The sequence below is a fragment of the Scyliorhinus torazame genome, chromosome 8, assembly GCF_047496885.1.
Source record: "Scyliorhinus torazame isolate Kashiwa2021f chromosome 8, sScyTor2.1, whole genome shotgun sequence".
Lineage (NCBI taxonomy): Eukaryota > Metazoa > Chordata > Chondrichthyes > Carcharhiniformes > Scyliorhinidae > Scyliorhinus > Scyliorhinus torazame.
The window spans coordinates 191,789,272-191,799,022 of NC_092714.1; positions in this window are offsets into that span (position 1 = coordinate 191,789,272).

Consider the following 9,751-nt stretch of genomic DNA (forward strand, 5'->3'; position numbering starts at 1 on the left):
CAACAACGGGGAAGAAGCTATGTTGAATCTCTTAGCGCATGTTCTCAGACTTTTACATCTTCTGCCCAATGGAAGAAGTTGGAAGAGTGAATAACTAGAGTGGGAGGGATCATTTCTTATGCTGCCCGCTTTCTCAATGCAGCGGGAGATGTAGTCAGAGTCAATGGATGGGAAGTGGGATTGCATGATGGACTGGACTGTGTTACAACTCTCTAATTTCTTACGATCTTGGGCTGAGAAGTTGCCATACCAGGCTATGATGCAGCCAGATAGGATGCTTTCTATGGTGCATCTGTAAAAATTGTTAAGAGTCAATGTGGAAAAGCGGAATTCACTTAGTTTACAGAGGAACAATAGGCGCTATTGTGCTTTCTTGGTTGTAGCGTCAATGTGGGTAGACCAGGTCAGATTGTTGGTGATGTGCATACATAGGAATTTGAAGCTGTCAACCATCTCCACCTTGGCACCATTGATGCAACCAGAGGTGCATATGATACTTTGCTTCCAGACTAAGCAAGAGCCACAAACTAAGTCACAAAATCTTGTCGGTTGTGGCAAGGTTTAAACAACATAACGGGCTACAAAGCAAAGCCGAGTAGAATCTCTGGCAGCAGCACATCCCTCCCCGGTGAACTAAATGCATTCTATGCTCGGTTTGAGCAGGAAACCATCACTCAGTTGTCAATCGCCCCAGCAGCCTCAGACACACTCGTACCAACCGTCACAGCTTCTGAAGTCAGATTGGCCTTCTTGAAAGTGAACCATCAGAAGGCGATAGATTCTGATGAGGTCCCTGGGTGTGCACTCAGATCCTGCGCAGACCAGCTGGCGGATGTGTTTGCAGACATCTTCAACCTCCCCCTGCTCCATACCAAGGTTCCCACCTGCTTCAAGAAGACCACAATCATACCGGTGTCAAAGAAGAACCAGGCAACGTGCCTCAATGACTACCATCCAGTGGCCTTGATATTGATCATCATGAAGTGCTTTGAGACTCTAATATTTTTATTACTTCAGGGAATGTGGGCATCACTGGCGGGCCAGCATTGTGTTGCCCATCCCCGACTGATCTTGAAATGAATGGTTCTCTGGGTCATTTCAGAGGACATTTAAGAGTCAACCGCATTGCTGTGGGTCTGGAGTTACATGCAGGCCAGATCAGGTAGGGATGAGATGATTTCTTTTTTTTCCCCGAATTTAAATTAAGAATAACAATCGACAATGGCTTCATGGTCATCATTAGTCTTTTAATTGAATTCAAATGTCATCATCTGCCATGGTGGGATTGGAACCTGCGACCTTAGAGCATTATCCTGTCTTTCTGGATTATTAGTAGAGTGACAATACCACGAAGCCACCACCTCCCCTAATTCACTCGCATCAAGTAACATTCATAATCCATCATTGGTTTATCTCCCTGCAATATTGGGTATGTTAATAACTAATATGATGCTCACGGGTTCTTTTTGATACTTTTTGGGGTCATTTAAGTTTTACTGCTGATTTTGATGTAAATAACAAATTAAATTCAGTATAAGAAAGCTGGGGTACGCAATTGGACCTTGCAGTTCGTATTTTAGACTAATGGTCCAAAAACAGCCAATCGCAGGAAGCAAGGACATGGATTCAGTGCACAGCAAGGGTATGGGCATCGCTATAAACACAATAGCAGCTTTCCAGAGGCCGGTGGTCTCTGCCTCAAATATGCATTAGACCTGACAATTATATATCAATGAGAAACCGATTTTCCGGGACCCCTGCGCTAGATTTGGTGAGCAATGAGCAGAGTAGGCCTGAGTTCTTCAGTATTTGCTAAGGCTTAAGCAGCAGCCACAATAAAAAAAACTAATTCCCCCCCCCCCCCCACCATTGTTAAAATGAAATTAGGAGGAGCAAGAGATCTCCACCAAGCTTGACAGCATTCCTGGATGCTGCAATCTCCCAGGATAGGCCCAGGTGGGGTGCATGTGTTCCGTGCACACAGGGAAACTGGATGCAACCAATCAATTTTTGCTCCTTCTAAATCTTCCTTCGCATATTCGCTGTGTGAAAACTGTTAATTCTAGCTTTTGTGCACCTGTTTCAGCTACCAAAGTGATACTAGTTATCTTGCAGCATAGTATTGTACTAATCTTAATAATCTTAAAAATGTTAATAATCTTCATTAGTGTAACACTGCAATGAAGTTACTGTGAAAATCCCCTCGTCACCATACTATGGCGCCTGTCGGGCCACTGAGGGAGAATTCAGAATGTCCAAATTACCTAACAAGCCCGGCTTTCGGGACTTTACTCTGTGTGCAAGGGTGAGGGAGAGTGGAAGCACAGAAACAGAAAATGCTGGAAAAAGTCAGCAGGTCTGGCAGCATTGTGGAGAGAGAAAGACAGAGTTAGCGTTTCTAATCCGTACGATTCTTCTTCGAGAGTGGAGACAGTTGCTCTTCCTTCTTCCTTCCCGAAGGTGTTGATTCTGGTTGGGACTGATTCCACGGGTAGCAGCAACTCCTCCATAAATAGCCATTCTTCATGTCTACTGAGTAGTTGAATGACTGCGGGAAACAACTGAAACCTACATTTTCCACAGGCTCACACACAGCAGTAAAGATTAGTTAATAGGAGGAGGAACCTATGCAGGTATGGATCAAATCTGGAGCTTCTCAATTACCTGGTTAAAGCAGCGATTTTAATAAGTAAACAGTCAAGGAGGTTCTGAATAAGCAGCAGTTGAAACCATATCCAGATTGTTAACTAATGAATGTGGAAGGAGCACAATAGATTGTTCCTGCCCCCATGTAACCTCGTTCTGCTGTTGTTATAGTGTGTTAGCATATAGGCTTCTTGGGGACTAAGAAGTAGAGACATGCTTGAAGCAATGTCCAACAATTGTGGCGCACTTGACATCTGACCCATGCAAATGCCAATTCTCTTCCCGCACCTAGTGGTGCACTAAAGTAGACTTTTGATTGTCTCCATCACTAGTAATTCCTGGAACACATTGCTAGTCTGTCGCCAAGGGCTTATGTCTTGAGCGGCGCCATTCCACATCAAACATGGCTGACTAGGAGTCTCTCCTGCTCTTACCACCAGCCATTGGTGTGTTTGGAAGGATTTGCAGGGTGGCACTCAACCTTTTGGTTGCGGTAGGAACACACTTTCCTTGACCATGAAGTCCTGGGGTGGACTCAAACCCAGAACTTCTGGCTCAGATGCAAGGGTGCTATCCACTGCGCCACAGGCCCTCCTATCCATACAAATTATCAGGAGGTAATTTACTTGGACCTCTAATGAAGAAAAACAGGTAGAACACCCTGAATTACAATTTGAACTGCCAGCAGCACAGGCTGGTAAAAGGACCCTCACTGAATACAATTTGAATGGAATTAAAGAAACTAAGTCATGCAAAGCTTCATTATAACTATAAATTATAGCTTCAAAAGCCTGAAAACTTTCTTTATTATTTGGGTGAAAACATGATGCACGAAAATTATTTTTATTTCAATATGAACAATACTTGGCAACCCAAAATCCACCATTATTTCTCCGACATACATCTCATGATAGGTTACCAAAAGATGATTCATGTAGACGTTAGACGATGTAGAAGGGAAATTAATGTTGGGAATTATTAACATTTGTTGCCCGCTTCGAGAATACATTGATAGTAGTTGCTATTAAAGAAAAGGCACTTGCGAGCATGATGGGATTGCTTGACTTTATTTTAAACTGCTTTTTTAACAAAAAGATATGCTTTCTTCTGTCTAATCTCAGAGTGCTGAGGAGCCATTGCAGCCTCTCCATGATACCGTGTTAATAGAATTCCTGAAACAAAGCTCAAAGCCTCTGCCTATTATTATTTCCACGAAAGATGAGAATCGTTATCCCAATTAATTAGTCGTTGCAAGCTGATGTCAATGTCTGTGCTATTAAAAGATCATTCCTCCATTGAGGTAGAAAGGTACCCAACAGGTACGATTTTCCAGCCCTTCCTGCCAGGACAGAGGCAGAGGAGAGATAGGTCTGCTGCCATGTATCAATAAGGACGGTGATGGAGAGCATAATAGGCCTGCTTACGAGTTTATGATGCCTGGATGGCGCTTGGGATGTGCTGCCGTATCTGCTGTGCTCTTCACAATTTTGCTCTCTCGTGCACTGCCTCACATGAGGAAGCCGAAGAAGACTCAAATGAGGAGCCAGGATGCCAGACTGTGAGGATGAAGATACTGAATTTAGGAACCCTCATGGGGTGCAGGGACACTTGGGAGGCCTTGATTGGGAGAGGGTGTGCTACCAGTGGCAAATCTTTACTTGTTGTAGTGGCTATGTTTCTCTTGAAAGTAAATTCAAAGCTTCATTGAGTACTCAATCCTTCACGTTCAGTGACATATCATGCGGTCCCCCGATCCCAGATTACTCCAGAGAGACTTATGAATGTTCCCACCCTTTTGGACACCTGACCCATTGATGGACCTAAGGCTTCAAACCTACTCTCCAGTGTTGAGATGCACAGGCAGAGGTGTGTTCTGAGACTCCCTGATTCCCACGTGCTTGATTGCAATAATGGATGGGCACTCTTCTGCAGTCCCCCACACTGGACAATGCCCACTTAGAACACACCCTTGCCCAGTGCAGAAGATCATTGAACATTTTCCGGCACTAGATTGAAGTGCACTGGACCAGGTCATGCCTGTTGACCTCAGCTGCTACTTATGCCCAAACCTTATTGGTGAGGTGGGGTGCACTCCTCCTTCCATCCCTCAGCATGACGACATCCCTCCTCACTATCACCGCCTCAATACAGCCTAACAGGCACTTGTTGGGCGTTTTCTGGTGTCCTGGTCTTCCCTCCCACTTGGTGTGCCTTCCTGTTGCTGCCATTAGCTCCCTCCAGCTCCTCCAATTGTCTTCAGTGGTCTCTGGAAGCCACCTTTAAACTTTGGGCCGAGCTGACATTGTATCTAGTGCCCGCCACATTCCACCCCCACTGAACCCGCTGACCCTATCCAAACGTAATTTATGTTGGCTGCCACTTAAATTGAAAGCCAGTGTAATATTGTGATCCTTAATTGATCTAGAGCAGGACCAGGAAAAATGGTCGCTTCCGGTGCCATCTAGAAATTCCTGCATCTCACTGACCTGCCTTATCTCCAGGTTCGTAAACTTACCCTCTGCCTCTTTGTCCACCCTGGCCTGAAACAAAATCACCTCCCCCCTCACCACCGACCTTAGAGCATCCCAGACGACCCTCACCCGAACAGTTGAAACCTACATATTCCTTAATTGCCTTTTCACTTTTCTCACAGAACACTTTGGTCCCCCAAAAGTCCCACATCTAATTTCCACCCCGGCCTGTGCGCTACCCCCTTCTCCAGCACCATATCCACCTAACGCGGAGCATGATCTGACACAGCAATTACTCAGTATTCTGACCCATTAACCCCAGCCAGCAAAGCCTTCCCCACCACAAAAAGGTCGATCCGCGAATATACCTTATGGACTGCTGAGAAAAACGAGTACTCCCGCTCCCTCGGGTGCAGAAACCTCCAAGGGTCCACAGTTCCCATTTCCACCATTAGTCCAGCCAACGCCTTTGCCCTCCCTGATGAGACCAGCGAGTGCGCCCTTGACCTGTCCAACCTTGGCTCCTGCACCAAGTTCCAGTCCCCCCCCCCCACTATCAGTTTGTGTGTGTCCAAGTTGGGGATGGCCCCAAACACCTTCTTTGCGAATCTCACATTGTCCCAATTGGGGCCATATACACTTAACAACACTACTAACCTCCCCTCCAGCGCCCCTGTCACGATCACATATCTACCCCCCTGATCTGCCACCACCTTCTCCGTCTGGAAGCGTACTCTTTTGCTGGCCATTACCGCTAACCCTCGAGCCTGTGGTGATATACATCACTGTAAGTACACAAAGGGTTAATGTACATACACTATACCTAGCTAGACACTAGAGGGAACACCAGAGACATGACACACAGACAGTCAACCAATAGGTCAGTAAGATAGGACACGACCAATGGGCAGTCACGATACACACAGAGATGTCACTACCAAAGGAGGGGATTACGTCAACCCATATAAAAGGATACATCACACATGATCAGTCTCTTTCCAGTGGAGACTCTCAGTGAGTACAGAAACAGGGTTGATTGAACATCACTCCCAACTCATGGATTGAAGCAGACTGGTTTGTCAGTCTAAGTAGCTATAGCAGGATTAACAGTAGCGTCGAATCCAAGTAGGAGAATTGTTAATAGCTTAATAACTGTGTTAAAGCTATCTTCAAGTCTGAAGCTTCCTTTGTCAGAGTGCACATCAAGGAAGGAACTTATGCTACGTCAAGGGGATGGTGTGGCGGATGCAGAGAAAATATAGCTTCTACTTACCATCGCGGGTCCAGAAGCAGCTGAAATCTTCCAGACCTTCAAATACTCAAAGGGGCAAAACAAGAGTGATTTCCAGGCAGTCCTGGACAAATTCCAAGAATTCTGCGAGGAAAATACAAGAAGAAAAGGTAAAAGAGGCGCCAAAACCCACCGCGAGGTAGGCTTGCAGACATCTTGGAAAAGGTGCTGCACATGCGCTGTTGCGCACAGAGCGCACAGAACGGGAAGGTCCGTTTGCGCATGCGCGAAAAGCCGCGCATGCGTAATTGAGAACAAGGACCCAAGTAAAGGAACAGCGATCTGCGCATGCGCAATCCATTCCTACGCTCGACGTCACAAGCGCCGTGACGTCAGAGGCCCCGGGCCATGCCCACTTAAAGGGGAAATGTCCGAATACACGTAAAAAATAATTTAAAGCCTCAAAACCAGATTCTTTCACCTGGAACGACAGCACAATGCCTGAAATTCAACCAGTAGCTGCAAGTAACCTCCGCAGAACCCTGCAACAAGCAGTTAGCACCGCCCAAAGAGATGATACAGTCCTTGAAGACTATGACTCAGACCTTGAATTCTTCTTTGGACATCGTGAACCCAATGCTAGCTCCGACACAAAACGGTAATATGGTCTTGGAAGACAACGACTCAGACAAAGCTTTCACCTTGGGAGGCTACCCCAGTACCAAATCCGAACCGCAACTAGACATGTTGCACATTGACGACCCCGATGACGGGTTCTTCGGATTTGAAGATCTTCAGCCCAGCAGATATGACATCCCGACTCATGAGTGCAGGATTATGCTGCGGCCTGACACCAAGAGACAGCGAGCGGGACAAGCCCACAGAGAGCAGCCTGCTGCCACACAGAGAGTTGTCCACACACTGCAAAGGGTCCCCGACTCCAAACAGAGAGTGGTCAACGCACCACAAAGGGTCCCAGCCTCTACACAGAAAGCGATGAAAGACTCCACAGCGAGACAACTGCATGTCTCCACACAAGAAGTGGCTCCAATGACACAAGCCTCCACAGCAAGCTCGTGGACATACTCCATGATAGAAGAAATGCAAGACTCCACAGCGCAGTCCTTGCATGAACAAGAAGTGACTCGAGTGAAACAAGCCTCCACAGAGAGCTTATGGACAGACTCCATGATAGAAGCAACGCAAGAATCCAGAGCGCAGTCCTTGCATGGACAAGAAGTGATGACAGTTTCGCCAGAGACCAATGCATGATTCCACACAAGGAATGCTGCAAGACTCCACAGAGGGAGTGACGCAAGCCTCCACAGCGAGCTCGTGGACAGCCTCCATGATAGAAGCAACGCAAGACTCCAAAGTGCAGTCCATGCATGAACAAGACCGTGAGGGTCTAGCAACTTCCTCTGAGCAACCAGCAGCAGACAATGCAAGTCTGCCATGCTTAAGTGAACAACAGAAAGACTATGACAGTCTGCCACGCTCAAGTGTACAGCAAGCAGACTATGACAGTCCACCCAGATTATTTGAGCATCAGAAGAACACTCTGACAGTCTACCCAGCTCAAGTGAAAGACAAGAAGACACTGAGGTTCTACCGACTGTATGTGAGACAAATGACGACGGCATCCCACTTCGCATACCAGCTGTGCAACGTGACAGACCTCAGCTTGAATGTACAGAGGCACTCGACAATCACAGTGAGACTACTGGTGACTCCGGTGACACCACGCTACTTCAAATCTCATTCGCTCGAGCCTCTCCGCAAGCAAATGCATTCCTGACTGAAATGACTCCGGACGGGGAGCATCACGAAATTTCAGAAGATTCAAGTGACCCTGAAATGACTCCGGACGGGGAGCATCGAAAAGGCAAAACTGACTCAGGTGAAACAGACCAGACTGCAGACGGGGAGCATCGACAAGCCAAAACCGACTCAGGTGAAACAGACCAGACTCCAGACGGGGAGCATCCACAAGCCAAAGCTGATTCAAGTAAGCCGGACATGACTCCAGACAGGGAGGGCCGCAAACTCAGTGACGGCACGCTCAAGGAAACAGATGATGCCGGAAAGAACGCTGACACGAGTAACTGTGTGAAGGACCCGTATTATCCACAGAGTGTGGTCCTTTAGCGCAGCAAACACGGCAACAAAACCAACCACCACAACAACATCAAAGAAAATAACAGGAAGCATGCCAAAGGCAATAACGTCGACAACAAGCACGACAAAAACAACACCAATGGAACTACGACTGGTACGACATGGTACATCTCTGCAAATGAGGGACACTGTTACTGCTCAGCTCAGTACAATGACATACCATGGCACGATGATTCATCTTACCAATTCACGTTTGCTGCACTACCAACAGGCAACCTGGCTTTCAGGGCAGATGCCATCAAGAATTACCACCACAAGCATCGAAAGAAAAAAAAAAAGTCCAAACCAGACAATGAAGTGATTTGACTACTTCTTGGTTCCTTCAGCACAGGAACACTCATGGCGTTTACAATGCAATGCCACCATCAACATCACCAACTCACCAACCAAACAAGAAAGCCACTCGACCATAATAATTAATGAACTTTGGACTCATGCAAATGATTTGGACTTATTGTTTAATGATCACTGTTATCATAACTTGTACAGAGTATCACTCATCCACCTAGTTTGTTCAATTTTCTTTGACACTGTACAGAAAATATGTAACATGAAAAAGGGGGGATGTGGTGATATACATCACTGTAAGTACACAAAGGGTTAATGTACATTCACTACACCTAGCTAGACACTAGTGGGCACACCAGAGACATGACACACCGACAGTCAAACAATAGGTTAATAAGATAGGACATGACCAATGGGGCAGTCACGATACACACAGAGGTGACACTACCACAGGAGGGCATTACACCAACCCATATAAAAGGACACATCACACATGCTCAGTTTCTTTCCAGCATAGACTCTCAGTGAGTACAGACTCAGGGTTGATTGAACATCACTCCCACCACATGGATTGCAGCAGGCTTGTTCGTCAGTCTGAGTAGCTATAGCAGGATTAAAAGTAGCGTCGAACCCAAGTAGGAGAATTGTTAATAGCTTGATAAATGTGTTAAAGCTATCTCCAAGTCTGAACCTTCCTTTGTCAGAGTGCACATCAAGGAAGCAGCTTATGCTACGTCAAGGGCATAACGAAACAGAGCCCTTCCGTCAAGTCCAGAGTGAAACACCTGACTAACCCAGCCCTTTTTAAGTCTCACCTGATCCTTCACCCTCAATTGAGTCTCCTGCAGCATTGCTACATCGGCTTTCAAACTTTTAAGATGCGCAAGCACCCTTGATCTCTTGACTGGACCTCCTAACCCTCTCACGTTCCACGTGA